Here is a 25,593-nt window from a genome sequence, read left to right on the forward strand (position 1 = left end):
AATTTTAATGGAGAAAAGTGTAATTTTAATGAAAAAAAGTGTAATTCTAACAGAAAAAAGTGTAATTCTAACAACAAAAAGTGTAATTTTAGCCGAAAAAAGTGTTATTCTAGCAGAAATAAGTATAATTTTAACAGAAAAAAGTGTAATTTTAATGGAGAAAAGTGTAATTTTAATAGAAATAAGTATAACTTTAACTTTAATAGATATAAGTGTAATTTTAATAGAGAAATGTGTAATTTTAATAGAAAAAAATGTAACTTTAATAAAGATAATTATAATTTTAATAGATCTATGTCTAAAAAAAATAACAAGACGATAAAATGAGAACAAAAAATGAGAAGAGCAAAACAAAATTCTGAAAAAACAAAAAAAAAAAAGAGTGAAAATGTGAAGAACAAACCACAATAAAATGAGAAGAACAAAAAAAGAGTGAAAATGAGAACAAATAACAACAAAAAAGACTAAAATTTCTGAAAAAAACACCATGGTAGCCCTACCACGGCAGCCCTACCATGAGAAGAAAAAAACACGATTAAAAAAAAAGAAAAAGACAACACCACCACCAACCACCTCACTCACCACTACCACAACAGCCCTCACCCCCACGACTACCAGACCTCCACCATGGCAGCCCCTACCCCACGACAACAACACCACCCAACCACCTACGCAGCACCCTCACCACGTCCTTCCCGCCAACAATGGTTTCAAATCTGGAAAAAAAAAATAAAGATCTGAAAATAAAAAGAGAAAAAAGAAAAGAAACAACAGAGAAGGAGAGGAGGAGGTGGCCGTCGGGTTTGGTGGGGCTGGAGAGGCGGCAGAGGAGGAGATCCGGTGTCGTCGTCATCGAGGAGAGTACATGTGGCAGTGGTGTCGGGTTGGTGTCGGGTTGGAGAGGAGGGATGCAGTCGTGTGCATGGTGGGTGTGGGTGGGGTTGTTGTAGGTGTGGTGGTGGTAGATGTGGGGGATGATGGTGTCGGTGGGTGTGGGTGTGCGGTGGTTTCGGTGTGGTGGTAGATGTGGGGGATGATGGTGTCGGTGGGGTTGTTGTAGGGTGGTGGGACTGGTGGCAGGCGGGTATGGGACGATGGGGGTGTCGGGTTGAAGGAGGGAAAATTTTTGATTTTTTGGATTTTGAATTATTTTGGTTTTTGTGGGAAGAGAGGTTTTTGAGAGATAAAATGAGTGAAATTGTGTGAGAGGAGAGATAAGTGAGTATGAAAATAAATTATATATAGTAAATTAGTTTTTAATTAGGTGGATTAGTGAAGGTAGAGTGAGAAAGTGTTAAATTGGCTAATTAATCACCTTTTTTTCCTTCTAATCTCAACCATCCATCTCCCTCATCCAATGGCCCTAAAGAGGACTTATGGACTCACACTTAGGGAGGGGACTCATTTGATCTCAACACTATATATATATATATATATATGGCGAGGCGGCCGACCTCACCAAATTCCTTCATTAGACTTAGAGCGGACTGTTAGCGCGGAGTCCTTCAAATTGGGCTGAAATTTTGGCCCAAATATTTTATAAATCTGAAAATTTATTCTATTCTTCATCGATAAGCTATTCTTCATTGACAAGCTACATCGATTCATGAAATTGCAGCTATCATACCAAATCTGCTCCATAAACTAATCAATTGCAGCCATTCATCGTAGATTACGATTGCAGCGATTTGCCGATCAACAAGCTACATCAATAATATCGACATTTGATCAATTTCAGAAGACTTCATTCGATTAATTTGAAGGTAATTTCATGATTTTGATGAAAAATTGAATATATTCATATATTTTTATTAATTCACTAATAAGTGATGATATAAGGTTCGAATTTGATCAAATTGAGCGATTTTGAAAATAAAACGTTCAAATTTGATCAAGATTTCATACTATTTCTATTGTAGATGGGTCTGTATATTGATATCTGGCGCAACTGGCCTGAGATTCCGCATATCCGAGTATTTACTATCAAAAAAAGCAGTTTTGATTAATGATGTAGGTGTATCTATTAGTACTCTAAAGACACCCGCAGTTTTGATTAATGATGATCGAATAGCTAAGTAATTTGTCTGCAACAAACTGCACAAATTATTCTGTAAACTTTACTAAGGCATTTGCAGGCAAAAGTAACAAAAGGAAAATGTCAAGTTGTAGCATGGCATCATCTGTACTTTGTCCTGTTTGATGAACACTAATGTGCTACTCTTGTACTTTGTCCTGTTTGATGTTGATCAAGTCAATACCGAATAGCTGATCTAATCTGAAGCTTTCAATGCTAAACTGTTGAAAGGCGAACTTTTGATTTTTGAATATCACCTAGAGTTATTGTCTTACATCTGAGTGTTGTGATTTGTTGTTAAGAGCTGCTAGTATTTGTCTTTTGATATTGTTCACCGTTAATTCATTATTAACTCTAGACGCAACATATTGAATTAAAAGTAAACTAACATTGTACCCCTCAAAAAAAAAAAGTAAACTAACATTGTAAAATAAGAAGTTGGCAAGTAGTAATATGCTCCAGTGTCTTCACCTTCTTGGCGCATTGTGAAAAATGTTGCCTACAAGGCTGCTGTGTTCAACTACTTCATGAGCTTCATAGAAGCAATGAAATGGTGTACAAATGGAAGTAAAATGATTTAGGCTGCAATGTAAAATGATTTTGTATAATCGCCATAGTTTTCATTTGAATTGTTTTCTCGTCCTCTTTTTCTAGGAAGACAATAGATGTAAGCGTCAATGTGAAGAAAGAGGAGGTGACTGGCTATGCATGGATTCAGCTGCTGCTATGAAATTCATGTATTTCCGACTTTTCGTTTGCAAGCCTAAAGGTGAAGCTGCATCTTGTTTTGTTGAATGGCATGAAAGAAGCTGTTGGTCTGCTGTAAGGAGCATGATGAAATTAGCTTGATTATTAAATCAGTAATTATCGGAAATTTCAGTTGTATTTTCTCTAAACGATAAAACAGAATGCTGCGTTATGAGAATCAATTTTCTGAGCTTGTTTTGTGAAACTTGGTCATCATAAGTGGTTAAAATCACCTTCTTTTCTCTTTTCCTTATTTGGTGAATCTCAGACCTTATTTTGTGAATCTCATACCTTATTCAGTGAATCTTAAGGCTTGTTTTGTGAAACTTGATCATCATAAGTGGTTAAAATCACCTATTTTGCTTTTTTCCTTATTTGGTGAATCTCATACCTTATTTTGTGAATCTCAGACCTTGTTCAGTGAATCTTAGAGCTTGTTTTGTGAAACTTGGTCATCATAAGTGGTTAAAATCACGTTTTTTGCTCTTTTCCTTATTTGGTGAATCTCAAACCTTATTTTGTGAATCTCCTACCTTATTCAGTGAATCTTAAGGCTTGTTTTGTGAAACTTGATAATCATAAGTGGTTAAAATCACCTATTTTGTTTTTTTCCTTATTTGGTGAATCTCAAACCTTATTTTGTGAATCTCAGACCTTGTTAAGTGAATCTTAGAGCTTGTTTTGTGAAACTTGGTCATCATAAGTGGTTAAAATCACGTTTTTTGCTCTTTTCCTTATTTGGTGAATCTCAAACCTTATTTTGTGAATCTCATACCTTATTCAGTGAATCTTAAGGCTTGTTTTGTGAAACTTGATCATTAAGTGGTTAAAATCACCTATTTTGCCCTTTTCTTTATTAGGTGAATCTCAGACTTTGTTTTGTGAATCTCAGACTTTGTTCAGTGAATCTTAGAGCTTGTTTTGTGAAACTTGGTCATCATACGTGGTTAAAATCACGTTTTTTGCTCTTTTCCTTATTTGGTGAATCTCAAACCTTATTTTGTGAATCTCATACCTTATTCAGTGAATCTTAAGGCTTGTTTTGTGAAACTTGATCATCATAAGGGGTTAAAATCACCTATTTTGCTCTTTTCTTTATTAGGTGAATCTCAGACTTTGTTTTGTGAATCTCAGACCTTGTTCAGTGAATCTTAGAGCTTGTTTTGTGAAACTTGGTCATCATAAGTGGTTAAAATAAATGGGGGTATGATTTTCTTTCACATTCTTTCAAGATGGAATGCACTAAAGCAGCACGTATTCAAAAAACCCGCAATTGTGAAAAAAACTATTGACATACACTATTTATATAAATCTGAATGAACAAAAAATGAACAAAGGAGCTTATGGTATGTACACTATTTATATAAATCTGAATGTTAACAAGTAATCATTGGATTTATTGAGTAGACTTTGGCGTTGGAGCTTTAAGCAATGTAAGAATTTGGATATGTCTGAGTTGACTTGAAAATCTCAAACCATGTTCCATGTGCAACCACCCAAATTTGTGTTTGACCAAGTTTAAGAATTGCAATATACAAATATTGTGAACATCAATTTCTGCATATACAATCTTACAATGACTAAGAGAAGGACATTGGTACTCTTCTTGTGTGTTATATGTTCATACTTTTGCACATGGTCTACTTTCTGACACGGATATGATACAATTCTTCACTTCTTAAATTCTGCAGTGATTGGATCGAAAATGTATAGCTAAACTAGTTGACAGTTTCACTTGTTGAAAGGAATGGTTTTTGAAACAGTGAGCGCAAGGATTAATGGAAGGTGGCAAACTGACAATGTTCAGTCTCTATAAAGATAATTTCAAAAAGAATTTGATAACCTTTGCCACGGAACAATGTACATGTATATGAGTTATGACTCTGAGTTCATCCCAGTTTTTACCTTCTAAATTACATGTTCTCGAGAAAAATATACTTGCAGACAAGTGCACATCATGTTATTTACAGTTCCTCCTCTACAAATCCAACATTAATGAAAGAATAGACAAGCACGTGCCTCTTAAACTAGATGACGGTCAAGTTTCAACATTCTTTGGTCGTTTCTGCGATAATTGTGCCCGTCTATTCAAGAAAGTAGCAACTAATAGCTCCACAAAATTCAAAAATCTCTTCAACTAGGGCACAAGACCGTAACATGGATCATTTCTCTCAAGATCTTTGCTTTTCCAAAAAATACTTTGTAATCTACAAGACTGCTTTAGAATCAGTTGGCTAGTAGTAGGCTCGTTCCATGCTACAAGAGAAAATGGGTCTCCATATTCATTCATGTCTTCAACAAAGCAATTGCCATATCATGGCCCCTCCACCAGCCTTGCCCTTTTTTCTCGCCGACTCGAATATTTTGTCATATATCTGATTTGTGAACATAGATTTCCGATTATAAACTCCTTGATCTTTGACATCCGCTCGACACCCAACTTGATAAACACAACGGGTTTCTTCAAGATATTTCTCTGCATCACCGATATGAGAATCCATCCATTTTGATACGAAGTTCATCTTTTCAAATTGTCGTTTGAAAGCCGCATCCTACAAGTTGTGAAAAACCAGGTCACATAACAAAAAAAAACATTACCTTGGCTGCTCAAAGTCTCCTCTAGTCTTACGCAATTGAAGAGTAAAATCTTGACAAAAAATAAGGTGGGCTCAGCTTGAATTCTTGACAAGAAATATTATTGAAGGTCCAGTCTTAAACTTACACAAGATACTTTCTGAGTAACTTAAAATTTAGGGGTGGTCGGGGTGTCGGGCCCTTCTAACTGTTCTAAGGTCCTCAACCAGGCAATTCGTAAACCTGTGTCAACGACATAGATAGGTTGTTCTGCACAACCCATAATGAAAATTGAAGCCGACATCGCATTGAGTGGCCATAATTTCACAATAAACGGAGAGTGGACAATTTTATAGTCATTTTGCTATACTCCATCATAGTCTAGAAGACTAGAACCAGAGAAGATTAAGTCTTTGATTCCACCGGTTATGGAAAATAAACCAAATCACATAAATTGCTGAAAATTATCAAGAAAGGACTAAATCATTCACATGCTCAAAATCTTCATATGAATGACACAGTACCCAGATTGTTTCAAGGCTGATGTCCAAGATTGTGCAAACTAACGAGGGATCAGAGACACCAAACTAATAACTCATGCTACTAAGAGAGTAAAAAAAATACCGGACTACAACGTCCCAATTCCACAAACTAGGAATTTGGTAAGCATTGTGAATGGGAGAGGGGTTAAGAATCGGATCACACATTTTAACTTATGGAGAGCAACTGTTGGTCTATAGCAATGACTAATTTCAGTTTGTGCATATGTACTCAAGCACTAAAGACACACTACAAGTCTCATAATGAATAAAAACGAATAAACTGACCAGCTATCTGGATATAAATGAACTGAAGCAAAGTCAATGCCGTCAATAGCAGCACATATTAAAAAAAACTTTAGAATGACAGAAATTGTGAAAAAAAACTATTGACATATACTAACATATTCCTTTCACGACGCAAAAATCACCACTAGTTCGTACCAATATCATACCAATTCAAATTTCAGCAATATTTATTTGTTGTTCTAGTATGATTTCTTGTCGTTCTAGTACGTTTCCAAATTCGCTATACATACGTCATATTCCTTTCACACACCACTGCCTTTCGCCTAAAATACACCGTAGATATACTAAAATGACAAAGAAATAATGCTAAAAATGAAAGAAAAGCACACAATAATTTCAATCAAATAAAGTGAATAGATTAAACTGGATTGTTGATACTAAATCACACAAGATAAGAAAGTGAAGAGACGATGCAAAGAAAAGTGAAGATGAGGAGATCAATGCCACTAGAATTAGGAGAATCAATCAAAGAACTATGAGATCGTCGAAAATCATCGCGGCCGTGAATCACGAGCTCATTTTCATCATAATCATCATCAAATATCTAAATACTTAAATTTCACACAATCGATCAATTAACTAATCAATTAATCAAATAATTTCACCAGAATAATACATAAACAAAATAATAGTTGTGTAAGATGAACAAATTCAATAGTAAAACCTAGAAAACCGGAAATTACTAACAATAATAAAATCTGAATAATAAAAGAGCAAGTATATTATCAAATAACTGACAAAAATCACATGATATGGCGATTACAAGTTTAACATTCAAATAAATGAAAATTAAAAACAAAAAAGAATAACAGCGAGAAATGAGAATAATACTTACTCCGAGATTGATGATGAAGACATAATAAGAGTCAAGATCAAAACGTGAAGATCGAAGAAACATGGTGAATCGCAGCATGATTATGGTGTGGACGATGAAAATCAGGGTGATAAAATGGTGATTGAATTCGAAGTGAACGTCGAATTTGAGTTGAAGAACAATAGATGAAGAGAGAGAAAGTGAAGAGATGTGAGTGATTGCGCGTCTGAGTAAATGAACGAAATTGAAGACGAAAATGTGTTTTAGTTGGGGTTTTGTATGGGGACACGTGTCATCATCTAAGGCATCTGTAGTTTTTTAATCTGACGGTTTAGGATGGGTACAACTACCTCACCCTAATAAGGGTGCCTCACATGATTCAATCTCTCTCTCTCTCTCTCTCTCTCTCTCTCTCTCTCTCTCTATATATATATATATATATATATATATATATATATATATATATATATATATATATATATATATATATGGAAGACGTGTCGTATCCGTGTCTATAAAATAGTCAAGACACTTCTTTGACCGTATCCCCGTATCTATCAAAATTCAAAATCACGTGTCGGATACTCCGATACGTATCGGATACGATACTTCTCCCCCGTGTCCGAGTAACATAGGTTGCAATGAATCCAATCCCCCAAGGTACTCACAATTTCTGACCTCAATACGACTCAAGTCCTACATGCGACCCAACCATCACTTGCTGATGAATTGGGTGGATCGGGGTTTTAGGGTTTAAGAAGTGATTACTTAAATATCTTTTGGAGTAAAACGAGCTCAGGCTAAAATTCCTTTATCTTGTCGATTGTAGATTTCTTCCTATACCTGCTGGAGACTATTTCCAAGAACGGTTCAGGCTTACATATGGCGATTAGGGCAACCGACAAACGACAATTGTGTACCAACTCTGTACCTTTTTACACGTTCTTTTCAGACAAGAAATGGCCATTTTGTTGATACACTTGTGGCATGAGTACTATCGTTTAAGGGTTATTAAACGAGCAAATAAGAAATTAGGGCAAAATAAGAAATTAGGGCAAAAGTATGACGAATCATTAGTTCATTACCATACTAAAATTAAACAGAAATTATAATATATCTACTGCAACAATTCAATCGATACCTTGCAAAATCAGATTAATCGTATAATGAATAAAAATCATTCTACAACATTGCTACACAAACACTTCAAATTAATATCTGAATTAATCGGATAGTACAAAAAACGGATCAATTAGCATCCCACAAGAAAGAGTAATCACGACGTGATTTAATAAGTTCTACCAAACTTGGCTCCAAAGGTACGGTCTTCTTAGTTCGGTCGAACTTGGGATTATTGTCATCGTTGATCGAGTTCTTGCATGCCTTTAGGGTTTTGATGGTCTTGTTCTTGCAATGCACGTTGGTGACATTCTTGCTGATCTTCTTCTCCTGGACCACTTTCCCGGCGGCTAACTTAGCGAAGCATCCGACTGACGACATCGATTTAGGCAAGGTGATGATACGAGTGAAGCTTCGTTTCTTATGAGGATTGTCAGGAGATGGGTACACTATGGTGACCTTCATCTTCATACTAATTAGCTTTTTTGTTGTATGTATTTTTTGTTGTATTTAGTTGTTATTATGGTAATAATGATAATAATTTGGAGGAAGATATCACATGACCTATATATAGGGATTTATTTTACTACGCTCTTACTTGATTACCAAGTATTTCCTAATTTAATTTTATATTAATTATTATTTAATTATCTCACAACAATTTTCCCCGTTGACAAAAAAAAAGGAAAGTTGGTGTATGTGCGTATATCTATTACTTTTTGTTGGTTTAGTAATGGAGTATATTATTATTATTATTATTATTATTATTATTATTATTATTATTATTATTATTATTATTATTATTATTATTATTATTATCTACAGAAAAACTAATCATGAGGGTTGATTAATGTTATGAGATGTGAATTTTAGTGATTTTTTTTATATTATACAGAAATGATATCATTTTATAATGTTTTCTCATATTATTTATTGGAAAGCTTTTTTTTTGTCACAAAGATAGCACTCCGTAGTAGTTTATTTCTTCTCAATGTCTCAGTCTGTAAAAATGCAACTAACAACATTAATTAGCGCCTCAATGGCTCAGTTTGTAAAAATTCAATTGTTGGATTCAGGAGCATAGAAATTCTTGGTTCATGCATTGAAGCCCCAAACCAGATCAATGAATAAAACTCTAAGGGGGCGTTTGGTACGGGAAAGGGTAAGAGAATGAAATCAAGAAAAGGTATGAAGGGGAAAGGTATGGGATCACCCCTAATATCCTTTATTGTTTGGTTGTATATTAAAGAGAAACTAACTCCACCACTTGACACCGCCATCACGCACCACCTGTCACCATACCCACACTGAGATCACCAACAGTAGCGTCGCCGATGGCCCACCGTCATTTTCTCACCGACAACCACCTCGTTGTTCCCCTATCCCTTGTCGGACACCAAAACCCAAAGCCTCACAAACAATTAAAAATAAGCCACCACCCATGAAACTCCTCTCTCACCCTAATAAACACCCAGATCTGGTGTTGGGGAAGAGAGGTTACCGGCGAGGGAGGGAGTTTCGGTGGGGTGAGAAAATTATTGAAGGTGTTGGTGTGGTGTTTAGTGGTTGGGGATGTGGGTCCAAATGGAAAGCAAGGGTGGCGTGGAGCGCCAGTGAGTGGGCCGGAATGAGAGACCGTTGGCGTCGCCGATGGTGGTTGTGTTGGTGGAAGTGGTTGACGGTGGGTGTTGGTGGCAGTGGTGGAAGGGAGTAGAAGGGAAAGGGGATTATGGGGTTACCGGGGGGGGAGGGTATGGGTTACCCTTTGATTGTGTTAAACAAACAACAACAAATGAAATCGTCCCATTTGATTCTCTTTCCCTTTCCTAAAGCCCCCAAACTAAACGCTCCCTAAGTTGCTGCATTGACAAACTGAGCAATTCCCTCATTACTGGGTTTGCTAGCAAAAATCGTTGTTGGTTCGACAGATTGAACATCAGTGAGATACAGGGAGAGCATGTTAATTGGAACATTTAATCAAATTTACGGCGCAGGGGGACTAGGAATAGGCGGTGCTATCACATCCGTTGGTGGTTAGGTGTTTCAGGGGAGTAGGTGCAGTGGTTTGGATAAGTAGTGGTGTTTAGCCGGTGTAGATGATTCTCGGCGCAGGGAGGGGGAGGGGGAGGGGGGAGGGTGGCCGGTACAGAGAGGGTGGTTGGGGATTGGGAGGAGGATGAATGTACGTTTTCTAATTTATTGGTTTTTTGTTTCTCTCTTGTTGGGGGTGTGAAATGAGAAGGATAAATTCGGAATAAAGGGAAATATGTGTGGGATTAAGTAAAATAATGTGCGGGATTTAGCACGTTCCAAAAACTAAACACACCCTCACAAAGTATTTGGGTCGTGGTTGATCGTTTGACTAAGGTCGCGCATTTCATTCCGATGAAGGAGACTTGGAGTCTCGAGGAACTAGCGAATGCTTATCAGCGAGAGATCATTCGTCTTCATGGAGTTCCTAAAGATATCATCTCCGACCGTGATCCGAGGTTTTGTTCTCAGTTTTGGAAGAAGCTTCAGTTGTCTTTGGGTAGTGAGCTTAAGATGAGTACGGCTTTTCATACTGCAACAGATGGTCAGACTGAGCGTACGATTCAGACGCTTGAGGATATGTTGCGAGCTTGTGCTTTGGAGTTCCAAGTTAGTTGGGAGAAGAGTTTACCACTTGTGGAGTTCTCCTACAACAACAGTTACCAAGCTAGTATTCAGATGGCTCCGTTTGAGGCACTTTATGGAAGAAAGTGTCGTAGTCCTTTGTGTTGGGACGATTCTAGTGAGGCTGTAGTTCTTGGTCCAGAGTTGGTTCAAGAATCGATGGAGCAAGTGAGGTTGATCCGCGAGAAGCTTAAGGCAGCCCAGGATCGACAGAAGACGTATGCAGACTTGCGGCGTAGACCGATTGAGTTTGAGGTTGGCGATAAGGTTTTTCTTAAGGTTTCGCCAATGAAAGGTGTTAAGAGATTTGGACTTAAGGGCAAGCTTAGTCCTAAGTACATTGGACCGTATGAGGTGCTCGAGAGAGTTGGCGAGGTAGCCTATAGGTTGGCTTTACCTCCGAATCTGTCGAAGGTTCACGATGTTTTCCATGTTTAGCGATTGCGTCGTTACCTGATGATCCATCACATGTTCTACTGGTGATGTTATCGAGGTTGAACCTAACTCGACTTATGAGGAACGTCTGTTCGCGCTTTGGAACGTCAGGAGAAGAGGTTAAGGAATAAGGTTGTACCTTTGGTTCGGGTTCTGTGGAGGAGTCAGAAGTTTGAGCAAGAGACTTGGGAAACCGAAGCGTCTATGCGAGAGAAGCATCCACATCTTTTCGAGTGAGGTAGTTCTCTTATCAAGTTTCGAGGACGAAACTTCTTTTTAGGGGCTTGGTTTGTAACACCCCTAATTTCCGTAATATAATTCTATAATTTTATTTTCCCATATTTTATATTTTATTTTCGGGAAAATATCCGTTTGTCGTCTTTTGGGCTCGTTGGGCTCGAAAAACGATGAAGACCCGCCCCTTCCTTGGGTCTCACGTGAATCTTGGTGTTGATGGGTGAGTTTTGGGCCTAAACCTAGAATAAACCCATGAGCTTCTCTATATATATGAAGGGAAACCAAACCCTTGCTCTTCTTTTCTCATAATCTCACAAAACCCTAAACCTAGTTTCTCTCCTCCTCTCTTCCTCCTCGTGCCGCGCGCCACCCTTGCCTAGGGTTTCGGGCCGTCTTTCTTCCTCCTTCGTTCCTCATCGATCTTTCGTGCTTAGATTGATCCTACTTCTTGGATTAATCTATCTTCTTCGTAAGTTTTTATGTTTTCGCATAGTTTTATAGTTTTTATAGTTTATATATATAGTTAGTGTATTTATTAGATTCGTTATCTTTGGCACGTGGATGATTTCTATGAAGGCGTGGAAGTTGCTCCTGGAGAAGACGTTTATATCGTTGAAGATGATCTTTAGGGTTATTTGCTTAATAAGGTAACTAGGTGTCTCTCTTTTAATTGTGTTTATGCCAATTGATGTAATTAATATGATTTAATGATTGTTTTGCATGATTGGTACATGTTTGATTATTTGTTATCATGATTAAATATGTTTCGCATGTTTGTATATGTTTTTAATGTATTGATTATATATCGTATGTTGTTTATGTGTTTATTATGGGTGTCATGAGCGTAATTAGGGTTTACGAGTGAACCCTAATGGCGGCATGATAGGCGGCCAAGAGTGCTCTCCAAAGTTATAGCTAAAGCTAGTATAACCTTGATGATGATTCAAGTGTTATAGCTAAAGTTAGTACAACTTCGGGTGGTTACTCAAGTTATGGTACATTTGAGGTATAACCTTGGAAATATGATTCAAGGTTATAGCGGAAGCTACTATAACATTGAAGTACGAGTTAAGGTTATAACTGGAACTAACATACCCTGAGATTTATGGCTCAAGGTTATGGTTGGAACTAGTATAACTTTGAGGTTCGTATCAAGGTTATAGTTGAGGTAAGTATAACTTAAAGTTATATGTGTCGAAGTTATAGTAGAGGTTACTATAACCTCGCATCCAGAGTTTATGTTATGGTTAGAGTTACTATAACATTGGTTGTTTATACTTGTTTCACATGTTGTATTGTATTCAACTTGTTATGACATTGTGTTTGCATATATCTTTGGTTACTCTTGTTCATATGACAAGTAGGATGGTCGGATTATACTATCCTATGAGTTGAGTCGTGATGTTGTTCACGCATGTTAGTACTGATCGATTATCTTTGTGCATTTGTTTGTTGGTTGGTTTGAATAGATGACGGTAGTATCATTTGTATACTATCGGAACGAACAAATGCTACCCTTCGGGGATTGGTGTATGGTCTATGGTCGGGGGTAGCGAGAGCGGTCGTTATACGCTCTGTTCCCCGAGTGTCGTTCGGTTTCCGAGAGTCGGCAGGTCTTAGACATATAGGCGGTGGTTATACGCTATACATAGTACCTTGAAGCGATCGTTATACGCTCCACACCGATGGAGGCGTGCGTTATACGCTCCATCGCTAGAGCGATGCGTTATACGCTCTAGCGATTAAGCGATGCGTTATACGCTCTAACGGCGTTCGCTCTATTCGGCTATACTTTGATGATAGCTTTGTGCCTTCTGTTGCTGTGGATTGTGTGTCGCCATGTTTGCTATACTTTGATGCTAGCTTTGTGCCTTTCGTTGGTGGGTCGTTTGTCGATACTAGTCTTGTGAGTGTTCATGGTCTAGTGGTTGCATATGGTCTAGGTTTGCATGATTGCATTCGTTCAAGGTTGATAAGTCATGGTAAGCTTTGTTGGGTTTTTCATGAGTATAGATGATCTCACATGTTTCTTGGTTTTGCATTTCATTTGTTAATGATTGTTAGTTATATTCAATTGTTGTAAACATGACTGGGAGAGCATCTAGTTACTCCGATCGATTGTCGACCCCCTTTCGAGTTGTTCGATTCGTTCTTTGTTTGGTTGATGCTTGCTTGGGGAATGTGCGAAGCGAGCTTAATAATAAATTAGGACTTTACTTTATGTTTTAAGAACCTTTGAATAATGTATTAGTTTGTTTTGGATTTAGTAGCGAACCGGATTTGGGCTTGGTGTTTCCGCCACCTTGACCCTTTTATCAGTATCATACTCTGATATTCTTTTTATATAAGTTTTTCCTTTGTTTTATAATCCGGGTTGTTACAGTTGGTATCAGAGCGAACACGCTCCCAACTCTTGCTTAGTTGATGACTAAAATAAATGATCTAGTTAATGAGTGAGAGTAATTGGGGTAGAAACCAATAGGATTGGTTGGTTTTCTTATGTTTGTAAGTGCATGAGTAGTTGTTTGGAGTGGTACGTAGGTTCTACCACTTATAACGAGACTTCGTTCTTGCAGATGGTGCGTAACGCTAATGGTGAGACCGATGCTGATCGCATCAGGAGACTAGAGGCCGCTTTGGCATCTATGGCCGAAGGTTTCACCAACCACCTCAACAACAACAACAACAACAACAACAACAACAACCATCCGCAACCGACTGTGTTTGATCGCTTTGCTCGTCATCGTCCTCCGACTTATGATGGTGCGAATGATCCTACTGCTTTGGAGGCATGGATTCGAGAGATCGAGAAGTTGTTCCTCGCTACTGGATGTCCTGAGGATCAGAAGGTGGATATCGCCACCTATTATCCGAAGGACGAGGCCGACAGCTGTTGGTGGGCTCTTGCTAGAGCTGATGCGGAAGTTCAACCAGGATATGGTTGGGCTCTCTTCTCTGAAGCTCTGAAGAAAAGGTTTTATCCGAGGAGATGCGTGGCGAAGGAGCAGGAGTTCCTTCGTCTACTGACGAGGTTCCATGACCGTTGAGGAGTACACCAACAAGTTCGTGAAGCACATCACGTTTCGTTACTTCTGTAGCTATGGACGAGGTTTCGAGGACTCGTCGCTACGAGAAGAATCTAGCTCCTAAGGTCCGGACTGCTATGTCTGGCATTCCTTCAACTTCTTTCCAGCAGGCTTACGATCGTGCTCTTAGCATCTATGATTCTGTCCTTGCTACCGAGGCTGAGGAGAGTGCGAAGAATAAGTTCATGAAGAGGCCTTATGTTGCTCCCAGTTCTTCCCAGAAGAGACAGAAGTATGAGGCTCGTCCGTATGCTCCACGTGACCAAGGTCAAGCTAAGAAGGATTGGACTTGCTTCAAGTGTGGAAAGGCGTACCATCCGGGTACGAACTGCATATCTGGTACTCCGCTTACATGTTATACCTGTAAGGCTCCGGGACACAAGTCGATCGATTGTCCTCAGAAACCAAAGACGGAAGCGCCAAAGGTTGATGCTCCGAAGACTGGCCGAGTGTTCGTTATGAGTCGTGCTGAGGCAGATGCTAATCCAGATGTGATTACGGGTACCTTTCTCGTTCACTCTTTATCTGCTTTTGTTCTTTTTGATACGGGTGCATCGATGTCTTTCGTATCCGAATCCTTTTCTGTCCGAGCTGGACTCTCTTCTTCTTCATCCGTTCATACCTCTATATCCCTTCCTACGGGTGAGATTGTTTCTTGCTCCGTTATTTTCAAGGACGTACCTGTTAGTATCGCAGGGGCGATCCTTCCTGCCGATCTCGTCCAATTCAAACTCGGAGAGTTTGATGTGATTTTGGGTATGGATTGGTTATCTCGCTATGACGCTAGGTTCCTGTGTCGTGATCAAAAGATCGTGCTCAAGAGTCCCACAGGTTCGAGAGTTTCTTATCAAGGTGTTAGGGTTACACCTACGGTCAAGTGGGTTTCTGCTTTGAAGATGGTTAACATGGGTAGAAAGGGTCATCAGATTTACCTGTGCAGTGTCCATGGTGTTTCAGCTGAGCCTAAGCTTGAGGATATCCCTGTGGTTAGGGAGTTTTCCGATGTCTTTCCTGAGGATCTACCTGGTATTCCTCCTGAGCGAGATGTAGAGTTCTCGATTGAGTTGCTACCTGGAACTGGTCCCATTTCGAAAGCTCCTTATCGTATGGCACCAGCTGAGTTACAAGAACTTAAGAAGCAACTTGAGGAGATGATCGATAAGGGTTTTATCCGACCGAGTGCTTCGCCGTGGGGTGCTCCTGTTTTGTTCGTCAAGAAGAAGGATGGTAGTATGCGGTTGTGCATTGACTACCGAAATTTGAACAAGGTTACTATCAAGAATAAGTATCCTTTTTGCCGGGATCGAAGATTTGTTTGATCGGCTCAGTGGTGCAAGTGTGTTCTCGAAGATCGATTTGAGGTCGGGTTACCATCGATTCGAGTTAGGAATGAGGATATTCCTAAGGCTGCGTTTCGTTCAAGATATGGCCACTATGAGTTCGTGGTGATGCCGTTTGGTTTGACGAATGCACCTGCTGTTTTCATGGATCAGATGAACCGCACTTTCAGCGAGTATTTGGATAAGTGTGTCGTGGTGTTCATAGACGACATACTGATTTACTCGAGAGATAAGGCTGAACACGAGGGTCATCTTCGTGTTATCTTGGAGACTCTGCGTAAGCAGAAGTGGTATGCTAAGTTCTCGAAGTGCGAGTTTTGGTTAAAAGAAGTTACCTTCTTGGGTCATGTGATATCTGGCGATGGAGTTATGGTTGATCCGTCGAAGATTCGAGCCGTGGTCGATTGGGAGAGTCCAAAGAATGTGAACGAGGTTCGGAGTTTCCTTGGTCTAGCTGGGTATTATCGTCGGTTTGTTCATGACTTCTCTAAGATTGCGAGACCGATGACTCAGTTAATGAAGAAGGAATCCAAGTTCATTTGGACCGAAGCTTGTGAATCCGCTTTTCAGGAGTTGAAGAAAAGGTTGACTACCGCTCCTGTGTTGACTCTACCAGAAGAGGGCGTTGAGTTCGATGTCTTCTGCGATGCGTCTAAGTTTGGGTTAGGTTGTGTCTTGATGCAGAAGGGTAAAGTTGTGGCTTATGCTTCCCGTCAGTTGAAAGTTCACGAGACGAACTATCCGACTCACGATCTTGAGTTAGCAGCAGTGGTGTTTGCACTTAAACTGTGGCGACACTACTTGTATGGGGTCTCTTGCAACTTTTATACGGATCATAAGAGCTTGAAGTATATCTTCACTCAGAAAGATCTTAACATGAGGCAGAGACGTTGGTTGGAGCTGCTTAACGACTACAAGATTGAGCTGCAGTATCATGAGGGTAAGGCAAACGTGGTTGCCGATGCTTTGAGTCGCAAGGTGTGCCATGGTATGAGATCCGTGTTGGTGTTACCTGATGACTTGAGTCGAGAGTTCCAGAAGATGAGCCTTGAGGTAGTTCTTCCTGGCACTTTAGATTTGAGTGCGATGGTTGCTGAACCCGAGATCCTGCATGAGATCCGAGTTAAGCAAAGAGAGGATGAATACTTAGAAGGAGTTCGAGTCGCTATAAGCGAAGGGGGTGCCAAAGACTTCGACGTTGGACCTGATGATGGTCTACGATTCCATGGTCGTTGGTGTGTGCCTAGCTGTGAGATCTTAAAATGTAAGATTCTCAAAGAGGCTCATAGTACTCCCTATTCGGTTCATCCTGGTGGTGATAAGATGTATAAGGATCTGAAGCTACGAGTTTTGGTGGCCTGGTATGAAGAAAGAGATATTTGAGTAGTCGTTGCTTGGTTTGTCGAAGGTCAAGTTCGAACATCGAGACCTGGTGGTCTATCGCAACCTTTGGAGATTCCCACCTGGAAATGGGATTCGATTTCGATGGACTTCGTTATGGGTTTGCCGAGGTCGCCGAGAGGAATGAATGCGATTTGGGTCGTGGTTGATCGTTTGACTAAGGTCGCGCATTTCATTCCGATGAAGGAGACTTGGAGTCTCGAGGAACTAGCGAATGCTTATCAGCGAGAGATCATTCGTCTTCATGGAGTTCCTAAAGATATCATCTCCGACCGTGATCCGAGGTTTTGTTCTCAGTTTTGGAAGAAGCTTCAGTTGTCTTTGGGTAGTGAGCTTAAGATGAGTACGGCTTTTCATACTGCAACAGATGGTCAGACTGAGCGTACGATTCAGACGCTTGAGGATATGTTGCGAGCTTGTGCTTTGGAGTTCCAAGTTAGTTGGGAGAAGAGTTTACCACTTGTGGAGTTCTCCTACAACAACAGTTACCAAGCTAGTATTCAGATAGCTCCGTTTGAGGCACTTTATGGAAGAAAGTGTCGTAGTCCTTTGTGTTGGGACGATTCTAGTGAGGCTGTAGTTCTTGGTCCAGAGTTGGTTCAAGAATCGATGGAGCAAGTGAGGTTGATCCGCGAGAAGCTTAAGGCAGCCCAGGATCGACAGAAGACGTATGCAGACTTGCGGCGTAGACCGATTGAGTTTGAGGTTGGCGATAAGGTTTTTCTTAAGGTTTCACCAATAAAAGGTGTTAAGAGATTTGGACTTAAGGGCAAGCTTAGTCCTAAGTACATTGGACCGTATGAGGTGCTCGAGAGAGTTGGCGAGGTAGCCTATAGGTTGGCTTTACCTCCGAATCTGTCGAAGGTTCACGATGTTTTCCATGTTTCGCAGTTGCGTCGTTACCACAGTGATCCATCACATGTTCTACAGGCTGATGTTATCGAGGTTGAACCTAACCTGACTTATGAGGAACGTCCTGTTCGCGCTTTGGAACGTCAGGAGAAGAGGTTAAGGAATAAGGTTGTACCTTTGGTTCGGGTTCTGTGGAGGAGTCAGAAGTTTGAGCAAGAGACTTGGGAAACCGAAGCGTCTATGCGAGAGAAGCATCCACATCTTTTCGAGTGAGGTAGTTCTCTTATCAAGTTTCGAGGACGAAACTTCTTTTTAGGGGGTTGGATTGTAACACCCCTAATTTCCGTAATATAATTCTATAATTTTATTTTCCCATATTTTATATTTTATTTTCGGGAAAATATCCGTTTGTCGTCTTTTGGGCTCGTTGGGCTCGAAAAACGATGAAGACCCGCCCCTTCCTTGGGTCTCACGTGAATCTTGGTGTTGATGGGTGAGTTTTGGGCCTAAACCTAGAATAAACCCATGAGCTTCTCTATATATATGAAGGGAAACCAAACCCTTGCTCTTCTTTTCTCATAATCTCACAAAACCCTAAACCTAGTTTCTCTCCTCCTCTCTTCCTCCTCGTGCCGCGCGCCACCCTTGCCTAGGGTTTCGGGCCGTCTTTCTTCCTCCTTCGTTCCTCATCGATCTTTCGTGCTTAGATTGATCCTACTTCTTGGATTAATCTATCTTCTTCGTAAGTTTTTATGTTTTCGCATAGTTTTATAGTTTTTATAGTTTATATATATAGTTAGTGTATTTATTAGATTCGTTATCTTTGGCACGTGGATGATTTCTATGAAGGCGTGGAAGTTGCTCCTGGAGAAGACGTTTATATCGTTGAAGACGATCTTTAGGGTTATTTGCTTAATAAGGTAACTAGGTGTCTCTCTTTTAATTGTGTTTATGCCAATTGATGTAATTAATATGATTTAATGATTGTTTTGCATGATTGGTACATGTTTGATTATTTGTTATCATGATTAAATATGTTTCGCATGTTTGTATATGTTTTTAATGTATTGATTATATATCGTATGTTATTTATGTGTTTATTATGGGTGTCATGAGCGTAATTAGGGTTTACGAGTGAACCCTAATGGCGGCATGATAGGCGGCCAAGAGTGCTCTCCAAAGTTATAGCTAAAGCTAGTATAACCTTGATGATGATTCAAGTGTTATAGCTAAAGTTAGTACAATTTCGGGTGGTTACTCAAGTTATGGCTGTTTGAGGTATAACCTTGGAAATATGATTCAAGGTTATAGCCGAAGCTACTATAACATTGAAGTACGAGTTAAGGTTATAACTGGAACTAACATACCCTGAGATTTATGGCTCAAGGTTATGGTTGGAACTAGTATAACTTTGAGGTTCGTATCAAGGTTATAGTTGAGGTAAGTATAACTTAAAGTTATATGTGTCGAAGTTATAGTAGAGGTTACTATAACCTCGCATCCAGAGTTTATGTTATGGTTAGAGTTACTATAACATTGGTTGTTTATACTTGTTTCACATGTTGTATTGTATTCAACTTGTTATGACATTGTGTTTGCATATATCTTTGGTTACTCTTGTTCATATGACAAGTAGGATGGTCAGTTATACTATCCTATGAGTTGAGTCGTGATGTTGTTCACGCATGTTAGTACGATCGATTTATCTTTGTGCATTTGTTTGTTGGTTGGTTTGAATAGATGACGGTAGTATCATTTGTATACTATCGGAACGAACAAATGCTACCCTTCGGGGATTGGTGTATGGTCTATGGTCGGGGGTAGCGAGAGGCGGTGCGTTATACGCTCTGTTCCCGAGTGTCGTTCGGTTTACGAGAGTCCGGCCAGGTCTTAGACATATAGGCGGTGGTTATACGCTATACATAGTACCTTGGAGGCGTCGTTATACGCTCCACACCGATGGAGCGATGCGTTATACGCTCCATCGCTAGAGCGATGCGTTATACGCTCTAGCGATTAGAGCGATGCGTTATACGCTCTAACGGCGTTCGCTCTATTCGGCTATACTTTGATGATAGCTTTGTGCCTTCTGTTGCTGTGGATTGTGTGTCGCCATGTTTGCTATACTTTGATGCTAGCTTTGTGCCTTTCGTTGGTGGGTCGTTTGTCGATACTAGTCTTGTGAGTGTTCATGGTCTAGTGGTTGCATATGGTCTAGGTTTGCATGATTGCATTCGTTCAAGGTTGATAAGTCATGGTAAGCTTTGTTGGGTTTTTCATGAGTATAGATGATCTCACATGTTTACTGGTTTTGCATTTCATTTGTTAATGATTGTTAGTTATATTCAATTGTTGTAAACATGACTGGGAGAGCATCTAGTTACTCCCGACTGATTGTCGACCCCCCTTTCAGGTTGTTCGATTCGTTCTTTGTTTGGTTGATGCTTGCTTGGGGAATGTGCGAAGCGAGCTTAATAATAAATTAGGACTTTACTTTATGTTTTAAGAACCTTTGAATAATGTATTAGTTTGTTTTGGATTTAGTAGCGAACCGGATTTGGGCTTGGTGTTTCCGCCACCTTGACCCTTTTATCAGTATCATACTCTGATATTCTTTTTATATAAGTTTTTCCTTTGTTTTATAATCCGGGTTGTTACAATGTTGAGAATGGTGGTTGGTGGTGGTCGTCGATTTAGCCGAAGTAGGGTGGTTGGCGTATCAGTGGTCGATTTGTGGAGGCGGCGCGGCGGGTGTTAGTGTGGTGGGACAACCATCCTATCCCGACCACAATCCCATTCCATCCCCGACAACCATCCTATTCCATTCCCCAACAACCATCCTGCAGCACCCTGTGCCGACAGCCACAGCTACACCACCTCCGACGACAGCCACACCTGCGCCAGCCACCTGACCACCCAACGTCGACATCCATCGCCATTCTAGATTTACCTCCACACCAGCCGATACCAATACCCTGCCCCTCCTACGTCGACCCTTTCGACGCCCAACGACTCCTTTCCCCTCCCTTCGTCATCGGTCAGGTTATGGTGGCGGCTAGGGCTGGGCACCAGTCCAAAACCGGACCGGAACCGGAATCGGAAAAATTCACGGACCGGGATTACAAAATTCCGGTCCGGGACCGGACCAGAAAAATTAATTTTCACGATTTCAATTATTAGCGTTTGGAAACACGGAATTGATTTCATTTTCATGATTTCAATTGTAGAAATTCAAATGTTTGAATTCAATTCCAAATCCAATTCCAAAATTACGTTTGGTAAACCCATGGAATTGGAATTGGAATTGAACTTCGGCGAGACGGATATAGGTCGAGGTCTTTAGATGTTTTATATTTGAAAAATTAAATATTGTCTCGAAAAATATTTGCGATCGGAAAAAATATCATAAATAAAAATATTTTGATGAAATTTGTGTCACAAAATAAAACGTAAGAAGTGATGGAATTGAAATGACTACCATATGGTAGGTACTAGGTTGAAAGCTCGTGCGTTGCAACGGGTTAATTAACTTGGTTATAATGAAAAAAATGTTATAAAACTTTAATGTTTACATCTAATCATTTGTTTACATATGATTAAAATTTCTCTTTCAAAGAAAATAAATGATAAATACATACACGTCTACCGTTTATTGATTATACGAGAAAAATAAATAATAAATAATACTCCCTCCTATTCACTATTTTCTTCCTTATTTCCTTAATCGGATTATTCGAGTGTTCTTCCCTATTTCCTTTTTTGGGTTGATTTGTGTGGTCGAAATTCAATTGCATGTGGGGTAGTGTGTTTTGTGTGGTCCAAATTCATTTTCTTATTTCTTGTGCAAAAAGTAAAGGGGAAGAAAATACTTCCTCCATTCCATTCATTTCTATACATTTGCTTTATACATGGGTGTCCATGCTCGTTTTCTTTTGTTCATATCTTTAGTTACATATTAATAAAAATTATAAAAATTTGATATTCACAATTTTGTCGGGAAGACAATTCAAACATGATCTCACATGACTATTTTTTATATTATATATCGGAAGATATATCGATGATTCTCCCCACATATGAATAGTGTCCAAAAAGCAAATGTATTTAAACGAATGGAATGGAGGAAGTAGTGAATAGGAGGGAGTAAATAATAAATAAATTTTACTATTAAAGGGACAATACTTAAGAGAGTCGAAAAAAATTTGGTTGATATTTAAGTTCCAAATATGACTCTTATTTATAATCATAGGTTCACCCTACTTTATAGTAATTTTCCGATGTGGGACAATTCGACTATTTATACATTATATATTAACAACACCTACATTATTTTTCAATATGGAACAAATAATAGAAATACACTATCTTTTTCGCACTTTTGATTCGACATCCAACCCGATTAATAATGAGAAAATACTATACTATGTTCGTACGATTTTTCTATACTTATATATATGATATGATGTTTTTTCTAAGTATATTATTTGTCCCACCTTGGAAAAATAACGTAGGTGTGGTGAATATACTACATATAAATAGTTGAATTGTCCCACATCAGATGATTATCAAAGTGGAGTTTCCTAAAAATTAATTTAGGAAACTATTATAAATAATATTTTTGGATGCAAAAAAATAAAGTGTAGAATCTTTTAATTATAATAATTTATTATATTATATTATATTCAAGTGATGTTTCTAATTTTTATATAAAAACTAATACATTTCATTTGGTAAAATAATATCTGTTCCGGGTGTAATTCCAGAGCAGATATTTGTTACCACTCGTAGCTCGTAGAATGATGTCCTCGCTTGGATCCTCCTTGCGGTCTCCTGAAACGATGAACAAACTGAGGGCTCGGCTTTGGCCGAGCGTACTCACTCCGACGCTCAAGTCAGTAAACTTAGAGAGAAGTTGTTGTAACTTGGCCAAGGGTGTATTGTAGAGAGATAAGGAAGATATTACCAGATGAATAGTGGTTATTAGGTCAATTTGTGGATGCTTTCCTCAATGAAGGTTGAGGAGTATTTATAGACTTTTACCTTTTGTCACGTAGTGGCCAAGTGGCCAAGTGGCTAGCAGGTGAAAAGACCGTTTCACCCTCGGCCGATGGACCCATGGCAGGCCGACCGAGGGGTCTTGGATATGAGTACGCGGATATGTGTCCCGGCTGGCTAGTTGTCTGGCCGAGACCCAGGTGACGGGCGATGGGCTCCATCGGCTAGACTGTATCTAAGTCGTTGACTTTCTTTGTGGATACCCTTGACCTTGCTCAATATGTTGACTTGGTCAGCGGTGCAGAATATGCCCCATCAATTTGCCCCCAGCGTAGTCTATGCCGTGGTATGGGCTCCGATGTATGTTGAGCGTATATTCTGCGCAAGTATTTTTGCAAAATTTCAGTATCGGCTTCTTCGATGCATCGGCGTGGTTCTTGTTAGGCCGTACCATATCCCCCTCCACATGGATGCGTAAAGGGTATCCGATGTGGGAAAGAATGTGACGTGGCCGAGACCGGGTGAGAGTGCGGTTATTTTTGATTGCCCCCGGCCGGTTTTTGCTGGCTTGGTCGATCATGTGGCCGGCGGAGAGCAGGTACCTAGGAATTTGTTGAGGGAGATGAACAGGCGAAGAGATGTGAATGGGCGTGTTGAATACGCTTGGTCACTGTAGCATTGATTGACATTTAACTGTTGCAACGATTGACATTCCGTGGTTGCATGTCTGACACGTGTCTGTTCGCTGATTGGTTGACGCTTCATGGGCTGTGCCCTGATTGGTCCTTCTTTGTGGGCTTTTCCCTATAAGTAGGGCAGTTATTCCGTGATTTTGGCCACCAAATTCATTTTCTCAAATTTTTCCTCCAAGATCTTCATCTCTCTAAACTTTCAAGGGTTTCCATTTCTTCTAATCTTCAGAGTTTTTGATCCGGCGAGTGTATTTCTTCAAGGTAATCAAACAAATTTTCTTTTATTTCGTTAGTAATTGTTGCGAACATGTCTTCTGTTGATGCTGGACCTAGTAAACCTGCGTCGGGGGGCCCTAGGTCTCCCTCTCCTGAAGTTGATCCTCAAATTTTGGAGGAATGGGAGGATGACGATTCCTATGGTGATTTTGGTGATGATTTCGGTGATGAAGTGGAAAGGCCTCGTCCTAATGAGGGGAGGCGATGCGTCTGGATCACGGCGGCGCTGTAAGGTCCGTCTTGACCGTGCTTGGACTCATAAGCTCGCTTGATTGTTCGGGCGATAAATTTTTCGAGGGCCATTTTTTCTTGGTAGGGGATACAAAATTGTTATCCCCGAGGAGGGTCAGGCCGTCTGTTGCCCTCCACCGGGCCACACCGGCGTGTATATGCGGCATTTGGAGTATGGGCTCCGGTTTCCGCTGAGTGGGTACGTTATGGCCATTATTAGAGCCATGAACGTTGCCGTTGCACAACTGCACCCGTTGGCTATGAGGACCATAATCGGCTTTGTCTGGCTCTGTCTCTTCAAGGGAGAGGCCCCAACGGTGAATTTATTCCGCCGACTTCACCATCTCAAACCATTCTCGGCGCGTCGGATGGTACGGTGTGCAAATGGAGCGGGTTATGTCTCTGTCGACAAACTTTCTTCTTGCAAGGACTGGCAAGGCCGGTGGGTGTACGTTAAGGTGCCGGATGACTATCCGCTGCCCTGCTCCTTCCAGCACCGAGTTAACTTGCGGTGTGAGACTCAGGCGGAGCACGATAGATGGGTTTCCCGGAAGAAGCTCAAAATGGATGCCAGCAGTGTCTATCTCAAGGAGGATGAGAGGCTGGCAATGAGGCTCTTTGAGGTGGACAAGAGTGGGGTGCCGAAAAGATGGATTCCCCCGACGCAGATCATCCTTCAGGATGAGCCGCTCTGCCATGTCGGCCTCATACCGGCCCTAGCACAGGGTGAGTGGGGTCGGTGTGAGGCCCATCGCCGTTCTTAATGCTCTTGTTCCTCGAATTTCGATTCATTTCCCCTACCTTAACTCTTGCTTTGTTTCTTTCGCAGACCACTTTGGAACGGACTTGTCTGAGGATATTCTCCGGAGAATGGGGCTGCACAAAGATGGAACCGTTGCTAACTTGCATCCCAAGGCTTTAGCCCACGACCGCAGGAAGTCGCCGAGTGATCTTATGGAACAACGGCTGAAGGGCTTGAGCGTGGAGGAGGCTCAGGCGAGGGTCGTTAGCGGTGTAGTGCGTCGGACGCGGAAAACGGCATCGACCCCGGTTCCACCTCCTATCCCCCCCCTTAAGAAGGTGGAGATTGTTGATATTCTGATGAGGGGGGGACTCGATGCGGAGGATCTCCCCTCATCCGTAAGAGGAAGAAGACGACCTCTCTTTGGCGAGGAGGTGCCTCCTCCGGCCAAGAAGGCCAAGCATGGTACCTATCT

At 40.4% G+C, this 25,593-nt stretch overlaps 1 protein-coding gene and 1 long non-coding RNA gene across 2 annotated transcripts in view; one reads left to right on the forward strand and one right to left on the reverse strand.

Moving 5' to 3' along the window:
* The window catches only part of LOC141658638 (uncharacterized), a 31,673-nt gene extending 23,956 nt beyond the window's left edge, over window positions 1-7,717 (forward strand). The window contains exon 4 of the long non-coding RNA XR_012549326.1: window positions 7,693-7,717. This is a non-coding gene — a long non-coding RNA (uncharacterized LOC141658638). The remainder of the gene's footprint in view (window positions 1-7,692) is intronic.
* LOC141586483 (uncharacterized) overlaps window positions 1-25,593 on the reverse strand; it is a 192,039-nt gene that overhangs the window by 53,643 nt on the left and 112,803 nt on the right. The window lies entirely within an intron of this gene.

The sequence above is a fragment of the Silene latifolia genome, chromosome 6 (genome assembly GCF_048544455.1).
Source record: "Silene latifolia isolate original U9 population chromosome 6, ASM4854445v1, whole genome shotgun sequence".
Taxonomy (NCBI): domain Eukaryota; kingdom Viridiplantae; phylum Streptophyta; class Magnoliopsida; order Caryophyllales; family Caryophyllaceae; genus Silene; species Silene latifolia.